The 15,415-nt window shown below is 41.6% G+C and overlaps 1 long non-coding RNA gene across 1 annotated transcript; it reads left to right on the top strand.

Moving 5' to 3' along the window:
- The first annotated feature begins 365 nt into the window (after window positions 1-365).
- On the top strand, window positions 366-14,845 carry LOC135176748 (uncharacterized). Its single transcript, XR_010302808.1, has 4 exons — window positions 366-407; window positions 10,151-10,248; window positions 14,111-14,167; window positions 14,666-14,845. It is a non-coding gene; the product is annotated as an uncharacterized LOC135176748 (long non-coding RNA).
- Window positions 14,846-15,415: the final 570 nt, after the last annotated feature.

The raw sequence follows: 15,415 nt of genomic DNA, 5'->3' as shown, positions 1-15,415 counted from the left end.
GGTGCAGGAAGGAATTGATTTAAAAAACTCTTGCCCCCAGAGGTGGCCTTCAGCTTGTCTTGAGATAACATACATGTGGCTGTAGTTTGGCTGAAAACCACAGGAGCGTGTGTATGTGATTATACATATATGTGTACATATGCAAGCATGTGTAGTTATTGTTTCATGTTTGCAGATCTAGTTATATGCATTTATTTTTAAATGTAAACTTATAATTGATTTTAAATGGTTGTCAGGCAGCCCCTCCTTGTAGACATTTTTGCTGTGTCATGTCATTGCTATGACTTGTTTCACCTGATCATGCCAATTGTATTCTATTATATAAATGATGATATCATCAGTGATCTAACTAATGTAACCTGATGCATCATGACAACAAGGCAGTTACTGACAGGAGAAGCTGAGAGGTCTGTAAAATTCAGATTCTTGCCTATATTTTCAGAGGGGGGTTGGTTTGATTGTGCTTTTTTTCCTCACTTTTGTTCTTTTCATTAAAAAATCCTCGGGAAGGAGAGGGACTCTTAAATGCAGCTGAAAGCACAGGCAGTGGAGACAGACTCTCTTCATCCCTGGACAGCGAGTGTCTGTTTTTAGGGCAAGATTCTCTCTGAAGTAGGGTCACAGTGGGCAGTTCACTTTCCTGTTTAAACAGGTTGAGTCTCTTTCTTTCGTTTCTGGCTTGTTTCAGCTCACCTTGTGTCAGAGCCTGTCTCTGGAAATGTGGCAGTTCAGTGAGGATGGTGAGATGACTCTCAGAAGTAATGACACAAACCAAATGACAGCCAGATCTATTGAAACTGCTGCCTGAGGTTTCTAACCAGGACAGTTTCCGGGCCCAGGAGGAAGTTGTGAGCTGCATTGCCTCCTGGGGAGAAATTTCTTGGTGGTTTTATCTGGAGGTTTTTTTTTTTTTTTTTTTGGTGGATTTCTTTTCAGACAGTGTGCAGTGCTTTTAACAGCCTGCAGTATCTAATTTTTATAACATCATTTAGCCATGTGACAGCATTGGAATAATGAATTCAGGAAGTGTGTGGTGAGGATTTTCTGTGCAAGAGAGTACAGGCAGTACTTAACACCCTATTGATTGCAGCAAGCAACTGATAAACAAATGACTGCCTCCAGACCAACTCAAAAAGCTTCTGCAGGTCCCAGCCTTGTGATTGCTTGGGTGTGGGATTGGGACTATAATCTGCAAACTCGGCCTTTCAGTGCCAGGAAATTGCTTTTGCTTCCACTGCAGCAGTCCACCTCAATGGCAACTGTGGCAGAGAACAATCTCCTGGGTGGCCAGACAGCCAGGGCTGGGCAGTACCCAAGTGTAGGCACAAGCAGTATGCCTGAGCACTAGTTGTGCATATGGCTAGTGCCATGTGCTGAGTGCCAGCCCCCTTGGTGTGGAGTCCTGTGCTGTGTGGGAGAGAATTATAGCTGTGAACTAGGCAGTCAGTACACCCAACACTGTGTTTGTCATGGCTTCTTCTTCCAGGGGCTAATGAAATGTGATTCTGCCATATGCATATTTGTAAATTACTGTGTGATGAATATGGGGCTCTACCACAGCAAACCCTTCCTCTTGACAAAGTGCTGTGCCTATTCCCAGTTCTCCCTTGCCTCTGTTTTTGTTAATTTTACACTGAAGGATCAACATGCCCAGGATGCACGTGTGCATCCATCTCTCTCCCTCTCAAAGGAAATTAGTGCTTTCCTGTCACCGCAGGTGATATGAGAAGGGGAGGAAGTACACAAACTGATTTATCTGGAGCTGTCAGCTGTTTTGAGGATGTTGACTACTAAGGGTGTCAGCTCCTCCTCAGTAGTTGGCTGACTCTGAAGAAGACCCTTTCCTCATTAAAAGAGCACTGAGCTGCACTTGAAAGTGACTTTCCCACTTGTTCTTCTCTCACAAACATCACAATAACAGATTCGCTGTTTAAAGTGGCATGATCTTCATGCCTGGCCCAGGGAGCTCTGTAAAATACACTTCTGCAGCACTTGGTAGCATTGGTACCATCCATGCAAAATTCATTTGAGGTATAAACTAGAGACTATCATCACAGATGACAGTTATAGCAAATCAGCACACTGTGTACAGTTTCATCCTTTATTCATGTTATGTATCATAATAAACGTCGTCCTAGCAACACAGTTCGTGGAGAGTCAAACACAGTATCCCACAATGCTCTGCACGGATAGATGTGAGAAATCATGATTGTTAAGAGCCTGGTACAGCCTGAAAAGGAATCGGTGCTTCCTACCATTGTTTGAGAGGACTTACTGCTCCCACCTACTCCCACAGCAGCCTTTGGAGAGATATGGGAAGGGAGCTGGGTGAACTGGGGGTCCTGCTGCAGGAGGATCTGAGCCAGAGTAGAGTGTTAGCAGCACAGGAAACTAGATCAAAAAATGTGTCAAGACTTGAAATGGGAAGGCTTGAAGAAGAGGAGGAGGGACTATTGCATGGCTAAATTGAGTAATATTCAGAAAGAAATATTACACATGTACAAAATTGTATGTTCCTTCTTTTTAATAACTGCTTAGTGAAAAAGTAGTACCGAGGCATTGAAAGTGGAAGGAAAAAGAAATCTTAGTTTAAAAATTTATGTCTTCGGTATAGAATTCCACTCAGACCTGAGAGAGATGTTTCCTGAGTGGAGTCAGCTGTGATTCCTATAACATTTTGCCAGCCCATAGGGAATGTCATCTTCTTCTGATGTCTCCATTTACAGGAAAGGCTTTGTTGCAGATACAGCACCAGGCTCCTACACCAAAGGGCTGAGTTCACTTTCAGACCTTTACAAGCACTTGTTCAGTGAGATATGCAGCCCATTTTCTCCAGTTCTTGGTCTGATACCTGCTAAAGCATGGTCCTTATCCCTTGCTCACACACTCCTTCTTAGGGAGGAGCTGCTGCTTGGGGTGCTGCTCAGTCCTTGGTGGGGCTGCTGGTTCCTTAACATTGAGCCACTCAAGTGGGGCCAGTGGGACACTGTCCCTTGTCCCAAATTCAAATTATGTGTTTCTACTGCTGGAAAATCTAGAAGAGAGTCTCTATCTCCTGACTAAGATGTGTCTTCTGATAGGAGTGATCATGTTCATGAACTCTCACATGGAGCAAATATTTTCCAGGATGAAACACTGTTTTCAGAGGACCCTTTTGAAAACTTTTCCTCCTGCTTTGAACAGCATTGTTGTTTGATGTCTCTTTGAGATGCAAATATCTTAATCAATAGGCTGCAAGAAATGAGGAAACATCTTGGAAAGTCATCTAAAGTGTTGCTAAGATGCACTCAATTTCTGAATGAGCATTGAACAACTTTCATAGTGAACTCGATCCAGGGTGTAGTTCTGCAGTTCCAAACTAACAGAGCCAGTGAGACATGAATGCCAGAGGAGACAAAGTCAATCCTTCCTGCACAAATCTCTCAAGAGGCAAGAAAACGCAGACAGTGTAGGAGTTCAGCCTACATGAAGCATGTTTTGCCATGAAGCAAAGCATGATACCAAACAAAGGCCCAAAAATTTGAAGTCTGGACATCAATTGAGAACAAAGCCTTTACAAGCTGTGGAGAGGTTTTGCCTGGAAATGTCACATAACAGGACACCCCATCCTCCAAGTTTATATCTAGGTCTTCAAACAAAACACGTAGAGATGGGATTTGGGCTCAACTCTGCATAACTTGTTGTTTAGAAAACCTAAAAAACAGAATAGTTTATTCCAGTTTTTAAAGTACATTCGGTTTTGGTGGCTACAGCTGAAAGGGCATTTGGGGTTCTGGGGGTGAGATCTCACAGAAACACTAAAAAACCCCATCACTGTTCTGGTTATCAATGGTAATTTGGTATACTTTTCAATTTGCTCCTCCCGGTCTGATTCCACTGCAGAATAATTAAAAAGAAACCTGTGCTGACTGTGCTGCCCCCCGCCCATGGAGTGGTGCCTGCCTGATCCCATTGTCTGCACCCTGAATGCTGAGCCTACAGTTAATAATTAGTTAGCAGCGGCTAAATGAAATCACACAACTGATTCTCTGGTACACTGGCAGAGGCCATGGCTGAGCCAGCCAGGACTTTGTCATCTTGGCAGGGAGAAGAAGTGCTTGCTGCTATTCTGCAGCCAATGTGCCATGCAGGGGAGCTGGCGCAGCCGGGGCAGTGTGGCTGGCAGCATGCTGAGCCCGGCAAAGCGGTGTGGGCAGGAGGGGAGAAGGAATGTTTTTGCCATCTGGGGAAAAAAAAGGAAAAATGACTCTTTTTTGGTAAGGAGGTTTCTTGGAGATGTCTCTCAGGCTCATATTTATTGTTTATTGCCCGTAAAACTCTGTTTCTATGCTTCACAAAGCCATCATTTTGATGTAGTCTGCCTAGCCTGAAATGATAAATGGAAGCAATGAAGGGGGAGGAAGGGTTTTCTGGTGATTAAAACTCCAGATTCGACTTGAAAAAGTAGGTTTCAGCTCCATCCCTGCCACCAACTTTGGGGTGAATTTTGACCAATCATTTATTCTCTTTGGTTTATGTGAGCCAGATAAAACAGCGATTCCTCCCTTTTAGTGTGAGGGGCTTTTTGCCTGTCTAGTAAGACAATCCAAGTCTTTTCACCGAGGATCCCTTTTAACTATGTAAAATGTGACCAAAATGGGATGCCACTGTAATTTAAACTCCTATTGCTTGTATTTTAACAATGTGTTCATGGATATGGAGAGGGAAAATAGTATTGTGATGAGAAAGGATGTGAATGACGAGAGTGTGAACAGTGGCAAATGGCGAACCTCAGCAAAATCCCTTTTTGACTGGAGCAGGTTTATTTCCTTCAGCGTGACTGAAATGAATATGGACTGTTATTTTATGGAGGCACCTGTAAACTGAGTAAATGCAGTGGCTTTTAGATGTAAGAGGTCAGAGTGGATGATCTAATCCTTTTTAACCTCAAAACTAAATGAAGGCTTTTAAAAATTATTCTTTATCACAGTCAGGAAATCGAAAGATGGGATGGTAAAGCTGAACCCCAAACTCCAGTATTTCCTATCCCTGATGCTTTGCTCATCCCTGTGCCATCAAATTTCCAGCTGGGCAACATGTCCCAGAGGGTCTCTGAGCCACCTCTGTAAAGGGTGTCTGAAAGGCAACTGAAAAATGCCTATTGTGAGGAGACTAATTCACTATTACAGGTGATCACCTCTCCATTGGAAGTGTAAGGGATGATAAATCAATAAATGGTTGAAAACTTCTGCCCTGGTCTTCACTAGCAGTTAAAACCAGCTCACCTCATCCACATTTGTGTGCCTATCTTGATTTCCCACTCCTACTGAATAGAGCACTTCCTGCCACCATTGTCAAAACAGCCAGTGGCCCTTTTTTACTTTTCTTTTTTTCTACTTACCCTACAATGAAACATTCATAAAGTGAAAAATACATAAAGACCTCAATATATAGCACTGTTGCATACCAGATACACAAGTACACTGATATGAATACTTCACAAAGAAACATAATCACTCATCAGTGCTATTGTTTTTTCTGCATGTGTGATCTGGATCAAGGGCACAGCATGCACTTGGCAGTTGAATGATTCCCTTAAGGGTCTGGATGTACTGCTCTGACCAGAACTCTGCTCGGACACTTCACTTAGCATGTCCAAGCAGACTCAGACAGGAAAGGAGACCCCATGAGAAACACATAACTATCTGTAACATTGTGTTGTGGACATCCTCTCTTTGCAAAGGTGATACTAGAATCTCACCATCACCATAGTGTTATCAGAATGGATGTGCATGGAGAGGGACCTCTCCCCTCCCCAGCTCTGGCTAAATAATATGTTAGGAACTTCCCAAATGAGGGGCTGCACTGGGTCATGGTGCTTGGCAGTCTTCTGTGGACCTCTGCTGCAAATTTATTTAATCACATTTCAAAACCATTATATTCCTGGCCTCTGCAACATGCTGTGCACTAAGTTGCATAATTTAGTTAGTCTTTGTAAAAGTGTTTCTTATGGACTATTTCAAACCCACTGCTTCATAATTTGGAGCACCCTAGTTGTTATGCCAGAAGAAATAAGGACAAATTGTTCCTGCTTGCTTTCCCTATACCTTTCTCTATAATGTTCATAATTTCATAGACCTTATTGTGTGTTGTCTGATTTTCCTCTATCATTCTGTAGCTTGAAGGGCTACATTTTTTACAGAAGTCAGCACAAGGGAGATAAATAGATGAATTGGTGGGTTAATGAAGATCCTGCAATGTTGAAGAAAAATTGATCATCAGCTAAACCAAAAATAAAATTTTAGACCTTTTCTGACAAAAAACCTCCAAACAAACCCCCAAACCAAAACAACAACACCCCAAGCCCCATAACAAATCAAACAAAAAACCCAACAAACAAAGTCCCCAAACCATCCAACCAACCAAAAGGTAAAAGTATACACCTTTAAATGGCCAGTTTGATATTAGACATGATTTCAGAGTTTCATTTCAATGTTTAACCCTTTTGTTTTTGTGCAAAGTAACAACTAAAGCATATCAAAGTCCGAGATGTTTCATATGAAAGGCACGAGATATTTTTGTTTTGAGAGTTGCAAAATGTTTGCATACCTCTCTGAATTTTTACTCCCTAACCTGTCCACCTAGTCTGTCCACCTGCAGATTTTTCACCCAAAAAGCTCATTTTTACTCAGCTGTAAAGAGAAACTGGTATAATGAGTTTAAACCACACATTTTTGACCACATATAGAAACTCTTCCAACACTGATCTGTCAAAGATCTTGTGCCAGACAGTTTTCCATGACTTTCATTTTATGTGTGCTCAACACTCCACAAAACAAAGCCCATCCAGAACTGTGAATCCAAGGGCTGTTGAACACTGTAGATTTTCCCCTTGTATGATAATCACATCAACATGCACGCTAATTGACATCGGATGTGACACTGTGAGTATGTGAACAGTGTTCGATAGCCATCATAACTCCTCATTTTACTGCTTTTGGTCATGAAGGTGAGTAGTTACATGTAGTAGGAGTGAATATAAAACAAATGGAGTACTAGAACTAAACTACCCGAAGATTGTTGCTTTCCCCTGCTGGCAAAGTGTGTCTAGAGTTTCTCACCTTTTCAAGCTTGCAACTTTGGACTTTGGTGTTGTGGGGGGTTTTTTTTGCTGTTGTTGTTGTTGTTTTGTTTGTGTGTGTTTTTTTTTTTTTTAAAGAGGAAGAAACTAATCTCTTTCCCAAAGAAATGCAGGAGTATGCTTGTTCCCACCTGAATTTTGCTGAGGGTGAATTCCTCACTGTTGTGGTTTTGAGTCCTTGGAAATGAATGGAAACAGTTCTGTTTTCTCCTGAGAGTTTTTTCCATCTGGAGGTCCTTTTGTGAACTCATGAGGGAAAAACTTAATGGTGGACAGTTTGCACCTTGTGTGCTGGAAGCCCACAAATGTCAAGATTTCTTCCCTGCAGTGCAGATATTGTCTAGGATAGTTTTGTGATTGACTCTGATGGTATGTGATAGGTGTAGATTTTAGCGTTGGGTTCAGCCTTAGTCTCTGTATTACACGTCTGCCTAAAAACTGATTTTTGGTCATAAAAGCAAGTTTGTTTTAAAGCTGACTCAAAATAAATGCATAGACTTTGCTGAAATATGCAACATCCGCTAGGAAATGCTCTGTATTGTATAATGAGTTTATTTAGGGTAAACCTAGTAAGATCAAGAAATGTCTTAACATGCAAATTGTATTTGTTTTTAAGACACATTATTCTACCTGGTCTCAACCCACTTCCATTTTTTTAACCATTAATCTTGCATTTTGCTCCTGATCCTTTCTTTGCTACAATAAGCTTTCACTATGTGACTGTGTGGGGAGGAAAAGCTCTATTATTATAAGATTTTATGAGTTGTCAACAATATAATGACATTAGCCACCTAACTGAGAAGTAAAAACCTTTGTGGTGTCACATAACAGGTAAGAATGGGCTGGTAAGCCTTTGTGAAACAAACAAAGTAAATAAGAAAAATCCTCCAAAAGGTATATTGAAATGGGTGGCTCTAACCTCTCCTAGCTTATTAGACCAGTGAGGGCACATTAAATATTTCATATGTGTGTATCTTTATGTCTCCATAAAATAAATAGAGATAAGTGCACACGCACAGTCATACATATATACACACAAGCAAGAGGCACCCAAGTCTTTCAAAATCAGAAAGGTCTCAAATTTAATTGGAATGGAAAATGCTAACTAATTGGCATCCAAATTTGATTTGCTGTAGAAACCTCATGTTTGTTTGAAACACAACACTGTGCCTTGGAACACAAACCCAGTCCTTCAAAAATCATACATGAGAACTGTGGAAGAATCAATTAAAGTTGATTTGGCAGATCTGCTTTTGACAAATATAAAGAAATCTCTGATTAGGCTGAGAAGAAAAGAATTCCTCTTTCGTGCTCTCTCTATTCTCTCCGTCTTTAAAGGCAGTAGATGTCAGAAGGGGGTGGGTAGTGATATGCAAAACATGGCCTCCATAACCAAAGTAGCCTGCAAAATTAGGTGTCAGCATGCAAAGCTTATTGATGTATGAATGCGGAAAATGAAAGCAGGCAGTAGACAGACGGGGCTAAAGGTGAGACAGCCACAGTGAAAGCAGCTGTACATCTACGTCAAGGTGTTGCTATATGAGCCTGCTTTTTTCTGGAGGGCCACAGCCTAACAAGCTGTTCCTGGCCATAAAATGATGAAACAATACAATGTAGGCACACACTGTGTGAATACCAAATAAATTGACTCGGACCCCCCCATACCCCTTCAAAGTAGGCCTGTGTATTCATTAATAAATTCATATTCTGCGTTTTCAATAAAGGAAGAAAATGCAGTGTAAACTGGAGTTACTTAGTGACACCCAGCTCATTGCTTTTTATTGTTGCTTGCAGCTACGAAGCCTTCGCTGTGCACTAGTAGAATTTATTACTGTCTGTCTTTGTGGCAAGTTGGCAAAGTGAGCCTTTTGAAGAAAATTGACCCACACTTCATGAATATGATGAAAAATGCCAATAACACTACAAAGACAAAGCTCTTGACATTAGCGTGTGAAGAACTAAGAGACGGTAATGAAGATAGTGCAATTACAAATCATTGCTCTCCTCCCTGGCTGAGGGGCGCGAGTGTTCAGGGGCTGATGGGGAGCCCCAAGATGCTGCTGAAGAGTGAGGGGAGGACACGCAGTGTTTCACTGCCTGCCCCCCTCCCCATCCTCCATGCTTTGAAGGAGGAAAGGGGTGAGAAGGGGGAAGCAAGCAAAATGCTTAATCCAACAAGGATTTCCCTCCTAGAAGGTTGCCCCTACTTCTTTTTGAGCCTGCGCACAGAAGCAAAGTGGTCTTGTTGCTAAGGCACAAGATCAGAAGCCATGGGGTCTGGCTTGTGCTTGCCCTTCTGCCATGCTCTTCCTAAAAGCTCGTGGAAAAAAAAAGTCACTCTAAGGCTCTGTGCCTCAGTTTCCATCCCTGCAAAATATTTTTTTTCCTTCCAGCCTACTTTAACTGACATCTCTGAGCCACTTCATTCTGCGTGTGTGTGTGCACCCCTCCTCTCATTTTAACTTAAAAATCATCATTGTACAAGCAGGAATGTCTGTCTCACAGGCTCTGTCCTAGCAAAGTGAAAGGGAAAACAAGAAGCAACGTGACATACAAAAGTTCTCATTTAACCCTGTCTTGGTGATAAGCAATTCCATCAGTGAAAATATATATAAGCAAATAGGGCAGTGCTTTTTCTCCTCCCAGCAGCTGATGGAGCACTAGAACAAAGCAACTTCAAGACAACAAATGTGAAGGCTAGGAGAATCTGAGCTGGAGAAAAAAAAATTAAAGCCAGTGACAAAAGGTTATTTAGCCCTGTGTTGAACATTTGCCACTTTCTGAACTTATTATTCATCAATCAAGTTTTCTGTCACCAAGATAAACTGTAAGTGCCAGGCACTTTGTTTATGCATTCTACTCTTATATTTATTGTGGAGAGAGACCTACTAAAAATCAAATGAAAAGCAAGCCTGCTATCTACTAAATTTGAATGTGACAGTCATAGGTATATCTTGTGACATTGGATTACTGGTGCCAGAACAAATTAGTTCAGCTTTACTGTTCTCATGCTTCTCATTCCACTTGTAGGAGATGTCATTTGTAAATGAAGGCCAACTATGAGTGGTTTCCTCTGACATAGGACCACTGAAGAGGTAATCATGAAGTCAACCAGAACAGTTCTGCAGGTCTGTATGAACTAGTAGGCACCTAAATACAGCCTACCTTGAAACTGCAATTTATCTCCATCAGACCTGTGTCGTCTGTGGATCTAGGCTGGATCTTGGGAGGAACATGGGGGCTTCAGATTCACAGATGTTCCATTGGTCTTCATGCAAGGTCCTTCTGCTTTGAATATTGAATGTTTCAACATGCACAAGTTGTTGCATTTGCTGGTGTCCTTTCATCACTCATTTTGAAATACACAAAGGCCTCTTGGGGATTGCTCTTTGGTGTCTGCAGACTGTGGAGCTAGGACTAAGCCCTTCCCCTCAAGACTAGCTGATTGTGATGCCAGCCAGCCAGATGTGATTTCCCCAGGTTGTTCAGATGTCATCAATGAGACCATGACAAGATCCAAAAGGCTCTGTTTCTGGCCATGGGCTTTTAACACCCATGACTTGAAGCTAGCCCTTGAATGGAGTGGAAAACAACTGATTAAACCACTTTACAATTGCTTTAAAAGGAGGAGATGAATCAAAAGCGATCCTCTTTTCCTGAATTTGCTTTTCCTGTGTGGATTCCTCCTGCTTAATGGGCAGAAACTGAGATGTGCCACGGTCTCTTTCCCATCTTTTCCCCCATGCTTTGCCTATATTTTCTATGAAAATGATACCCATCGTGTGGGAGACATGACAGGTGTCTCTTAGGTATGCTATATAGCGTGAAGGTCCAGATACTACCCTGGAACACTCGGTCTTCTCAAAGTGTGTCAGGGTATCTTCAGCATCCTGACTATGTCTTATCATGTGACATAATTTCTCTTTCCTGGTCATAAGAAAGATGCACAAAATCTGAGTAGTCAAAGAGCCTGTACCAGTATTCCCAAATGGTCAATTCCTTCCATGGAGTATCCTTGTTAGAGGTACCATGAACCCAATAGGAGGAAAGGGCTCTGTGCTTTAGAGAACTAGACTGGACAAGATTCTGTTTTCCGTGCTTTATAAATCACTTAGAGGAGAAAAGAGGCATACAAGCAGCAGAAGCAGCTACTGTGTAACACCTGAAAAAGCAGAAAACAGGACTGACTGTGTCTGAGCATCCATCCTTCCAAAGACACTGCAGATTAGAAATCGTTACTTGTTATTTGGCTTTGAAAACAAGGCGAATACAGAAATCTCCAGAGGAAAGCATGAGACCACTACATAAATCAGAATGATACCAGTTAAAGAACAAAAAAGGGATGGAGCAAGAGCAAGCAAGTAGATTTCCCAGATATAAAAAGCAGCATTGAAATCCAGAGCAAAGTTTCATCAAAGGCTGGCTTAAGTGCAAAGGTTCAGACCTGACTAAGGAGCAGCTCATTTTTTTGTTGCTCTAGAGGAAGACCTGTCTCTTAAGATCTGAGTGAGCAAATGAATGTTGCTCTCTCGCTCAGCTGAATGAAGCAGTGGCACAGTCTGGCCACAGATGGGGAATCTCACAAGTAAAGATGAAGCCATTAGGTAACATATTGAAGCAACTCTACTGAGCAGGCTGAATGCCTGATCAGTTAGAAAAAGGAAAAAAGGAAAAAAACCCACAGCTGCCCAGTTCTACCATCAATATTTGACTTCTGCACTTCTTTCCAGAGCATTTTGTTGCTCATCTCTCTAACAGGCGATGTCCCATATACATATTAAATAACCTTCCATACAAAGCTACAGGTTTCACACTGGGACACTCATGCTGGGGCGTTCCTTCCTGACGCTGGAAATGCAGACCAGCCTTGTGGCAAGCCAGTCCTCACATCAAAAACTTGTCTCTGTAACTTGCAAAAAGTGCAAGTAGATAACAGGACAATTTATTTGGCATAATTGATGATGCCTGATGATGACTGGAAATCCATCTGTGGTACTGCTGGACTTAACTGCATTTCAGATACAAGAAGACATATTTTTTCAGATGTTGGCATGTTTAGCGTTTTCAGATGAACAATTTATCCTTCTGGATTCATTCTGCTGCTCGCAGAAATGATTGTATATTAGCATGTCTCATGAAAATCATGTGTGACATTACTTTTGCATCTATATATTGAAAGGAAATGTAACTGAGGTCAGATAAAAACCCTTTGAAATCAGTGGAAATGTCTCCCATCATCTTCAATGTGAACAGATGAACATAGAAATATAGGATTGGAAAGGAGACCTCTTGGGTCACCAAGTCAGTCCTCTGCAGTCCTCTGCACTTTATATAATCCCAGCTCCCTCAGCTCTTTCTCTTTATCCTGACAGTGGGCTGGTGATGTGCTCAGCATATTGTTGAAAATAATACTGAGATTTTCATATCATAGGTAGCTGATGGTTACCACACTCCTAACAGACATAAGCAATTCCCAGCAAGCCATCTTAGAAATGTGGTTAGGTGAAGGAACGCAGGAAGACTGAAAGGGTACAGGACTGTCTGTTTAGTCTGTATGTTTGCACTAAACACTCACAGTATGAGTCCCATTAGGCAATGGATGGGATCCTTGCAGCAAATAGAAGGGACTAATCACACTAAAAAAGACAGGGGCCCAGTTCTGTGATCATGTTTCTGGTCTTTAACCTTTAAAAGTGATAGGTAAAGGCGATTCAAGTTCTTTGGATTATTTTTTGTGTGTACATAATGTAAATACTGAAAGTGAAAATCATTTATTGAAAGGTATGACTGGGAAGATTTCATGCAATTTTATTCAAAGCCAATTATTTAAAAATAAGGTAGTAGAGAATGCAGGAAAGAGTTAAAATTAAAAGCTGTTTCTAAGGCCAGCAATAATAATACAATAACCCGGTGGTAGCCACAGGCAGAATTTACTGTCCTTGGTCTAGTGAACCAGTATTAACCCTTCAAGTGTCCTGGATGGCTCTGTGCAGAGTGTCACTTTCTGCTCCACTGTATGGATGTATGCTTTCTGTCAGATTGCTCAATTAATTATAATTGTCCTACCTTTGAAGGGATGGCCCTGGGCATACTAGGGGGTGTGGCCCTCATGGGGCTTTATTTCAAGCCATATCCTACTGTCTCCAACTCAGTCAATGAATCTTACTCATCAATATTTAATGACACAAGTGTACCTTTTTTTCCTGTTGTTCAATTATTCTTCTACACAGCTAGACAGGTGCATTGCCTTCCTATTAGATTCTGCTGCCTAGTTCTGTGTTAGCATCTAAGAAAGAGGTGGGTAGAGCCACCTGCATGTTTGGGAAATGAGCATCACAGACCTCTTGTTCTGTCTCTGAGTTGTGACAATAGGTGTCTTGCTACAGGTTCATCACCAAACTGGTACTTCTCAGCTTTATAGCAGCTTTTACCAACTGTGTCACACAGGAAGAAATTGGTTTTGAGGAACTGCACAGAAAAGAGACATATCAAAGATTCTGCTTGTTCTTTTAATGTAACCTCTGCTACTCCAAAAGTTACCAGTGGCATATTTTGTACTGTTCACACCTTGGTATAGTCTTGGGCAGGAACATCCTCTATATTCTTGGTGTTTTGTGACAAAATGAAGCAATTTTAAAACACCAGCCTGCCCATCTGCTCTGAACTACTTTTTACAATATTCAAAGTAGATATGTTTCCTTTTCCTGGTTTCACACGAGTGAAATGCAGACCACAGTTAGGTTATGAGACTAGGGCCCAGGAATTTTTCTACTTTTAATCCTGTCTCTGACATTGATTCCTTCATTAGCCTTGGGCAAGTCATTTCACTTGGATATATTCGAATCACTCCATCTATAAAATGGAGATGCAGTGAGGTGTCATGGAGATTTATTAGGCTATGTCTCTAACATACTTTGAAGAAGTTGAACCATATACACCTGTTAATGAATGGAATTTTAAAATATGAATGAAAACATTTTCTCATTTCAGAAGCCCAAGCTCTGACTAAGTGTCCTGCAGATCTGTGGCTACCAATGCAGTCAGCAGGTATGATTTTCCACTCACTGTGTAAACTCATCAGATAAAAATTAGCTGAATGTGAACATTATGGCAGCTTAATCCCAGACAGTTTCCTAGTCAGAAATGTGTTGATGTTGCCAGGCATCATACTGTCCCTTTTAAATGTAAAGAAAAGCAGCTTTTTTGTGGTTAAGAAATTTCCAGGAGTAATTTAGGATTGGTGGGTATACACAAAAATTGCATTTCTGAATAATGTGAGGACTATGGAGCAAACCCATAGGCCTGTGTGAGTGTTTCTCTAACAGACTTCATGAAGACAAGATCTCATCCAACTTGCTAGTAAGCTTTGGCAGGAGACTTGGAGGGTTCATTAGGACTTGGAGCCTTTTGTTCACTTGTGGCTGGATGTGATGAAGGTTAATAACCAGTGGAAGTATCTTTAGCATCTAGACTATAGAGAAGATAATGATATGGGTTGGTCCCATTCTATTACTGTCTGCATTGACTATGTCTTGGTTTCAGCAGAAAGGCATTAAACTGGACATGTAGCCCTATCTACCTCATCAACCTGAGCTGCACACCTGGCTAAGAAACGTAACTCACCTTTGGCACTGGCCAGAACTGAAACAAGCTGGTGCCAAACTCACATTGTCCTTACTCATGCTGAACTTTCGGTGGACAAGAATAAATCTTCTCCATGACTAATCTGTGCATGACTCACCAACTGCATCATAATGCAAACCTCAAAGAGCTGTGGGAAACAATGGTGCACTGAGGCATGTTTTAAATGAACACTGACCTTGCTCAGCAGACAGTGAGGTTCACAAAGCCACTTGGTGCATGAGGCGGTTTCTGTAGAGATGGGGCAGTGTGAGCACAGTGTGGTCGCCAGCCCTCCTGCTGCCCTTCTGCTCAGCCACTTCCCAGCCAGTCCCTGAGGCTGCCAGCTACCAAACAACTGTTGTTGCTGATTTCTGAGCATCTCTGCCCAAAGACACTAAATGCTTTCTCTTCTGCAGCATGTCATCAGTAATGCAGGATTTTTGAGGGCACCTTGAAAAGCAAAGTGGTCGTAGTATAGCTGAGAATAGGAGCAGAGGATACTCCACAATCTAAAGAGAGGAAGACGCCTTTGATGTGGAACAGATGGGACTTGGGGTGTAGTGGGTTTGAAAGGACATAGAACAACAATAGGAAGGGTGAGCGTTCTCAAGAGAGAAAGGAATCCTAAAAAAGTTATGGTGCAATAAGATCAGGTTCCTTTTGTTTATCGAA

The sequence above is a fragment of the Pogoniulus pusillus genome, chromosome 7 (assembly GCF_015220805.1).
Source record: "Pogoniulus pusillus isolate bPogPus1 chromosome 7, bPogPus1.pri, whole genome shotgun sequence".
Classification (NCBI taxonomy): Eukaryota; Metazoa; Chordata; class Aves; order Piciformes; family Lybiidae; genus Pogoniulus; species Pogoniulus pusillus.
Note: the sequence above shows the minus strand (reverse complement) of the source record. Positions and strands in the feature narration are given on the sequence as shown.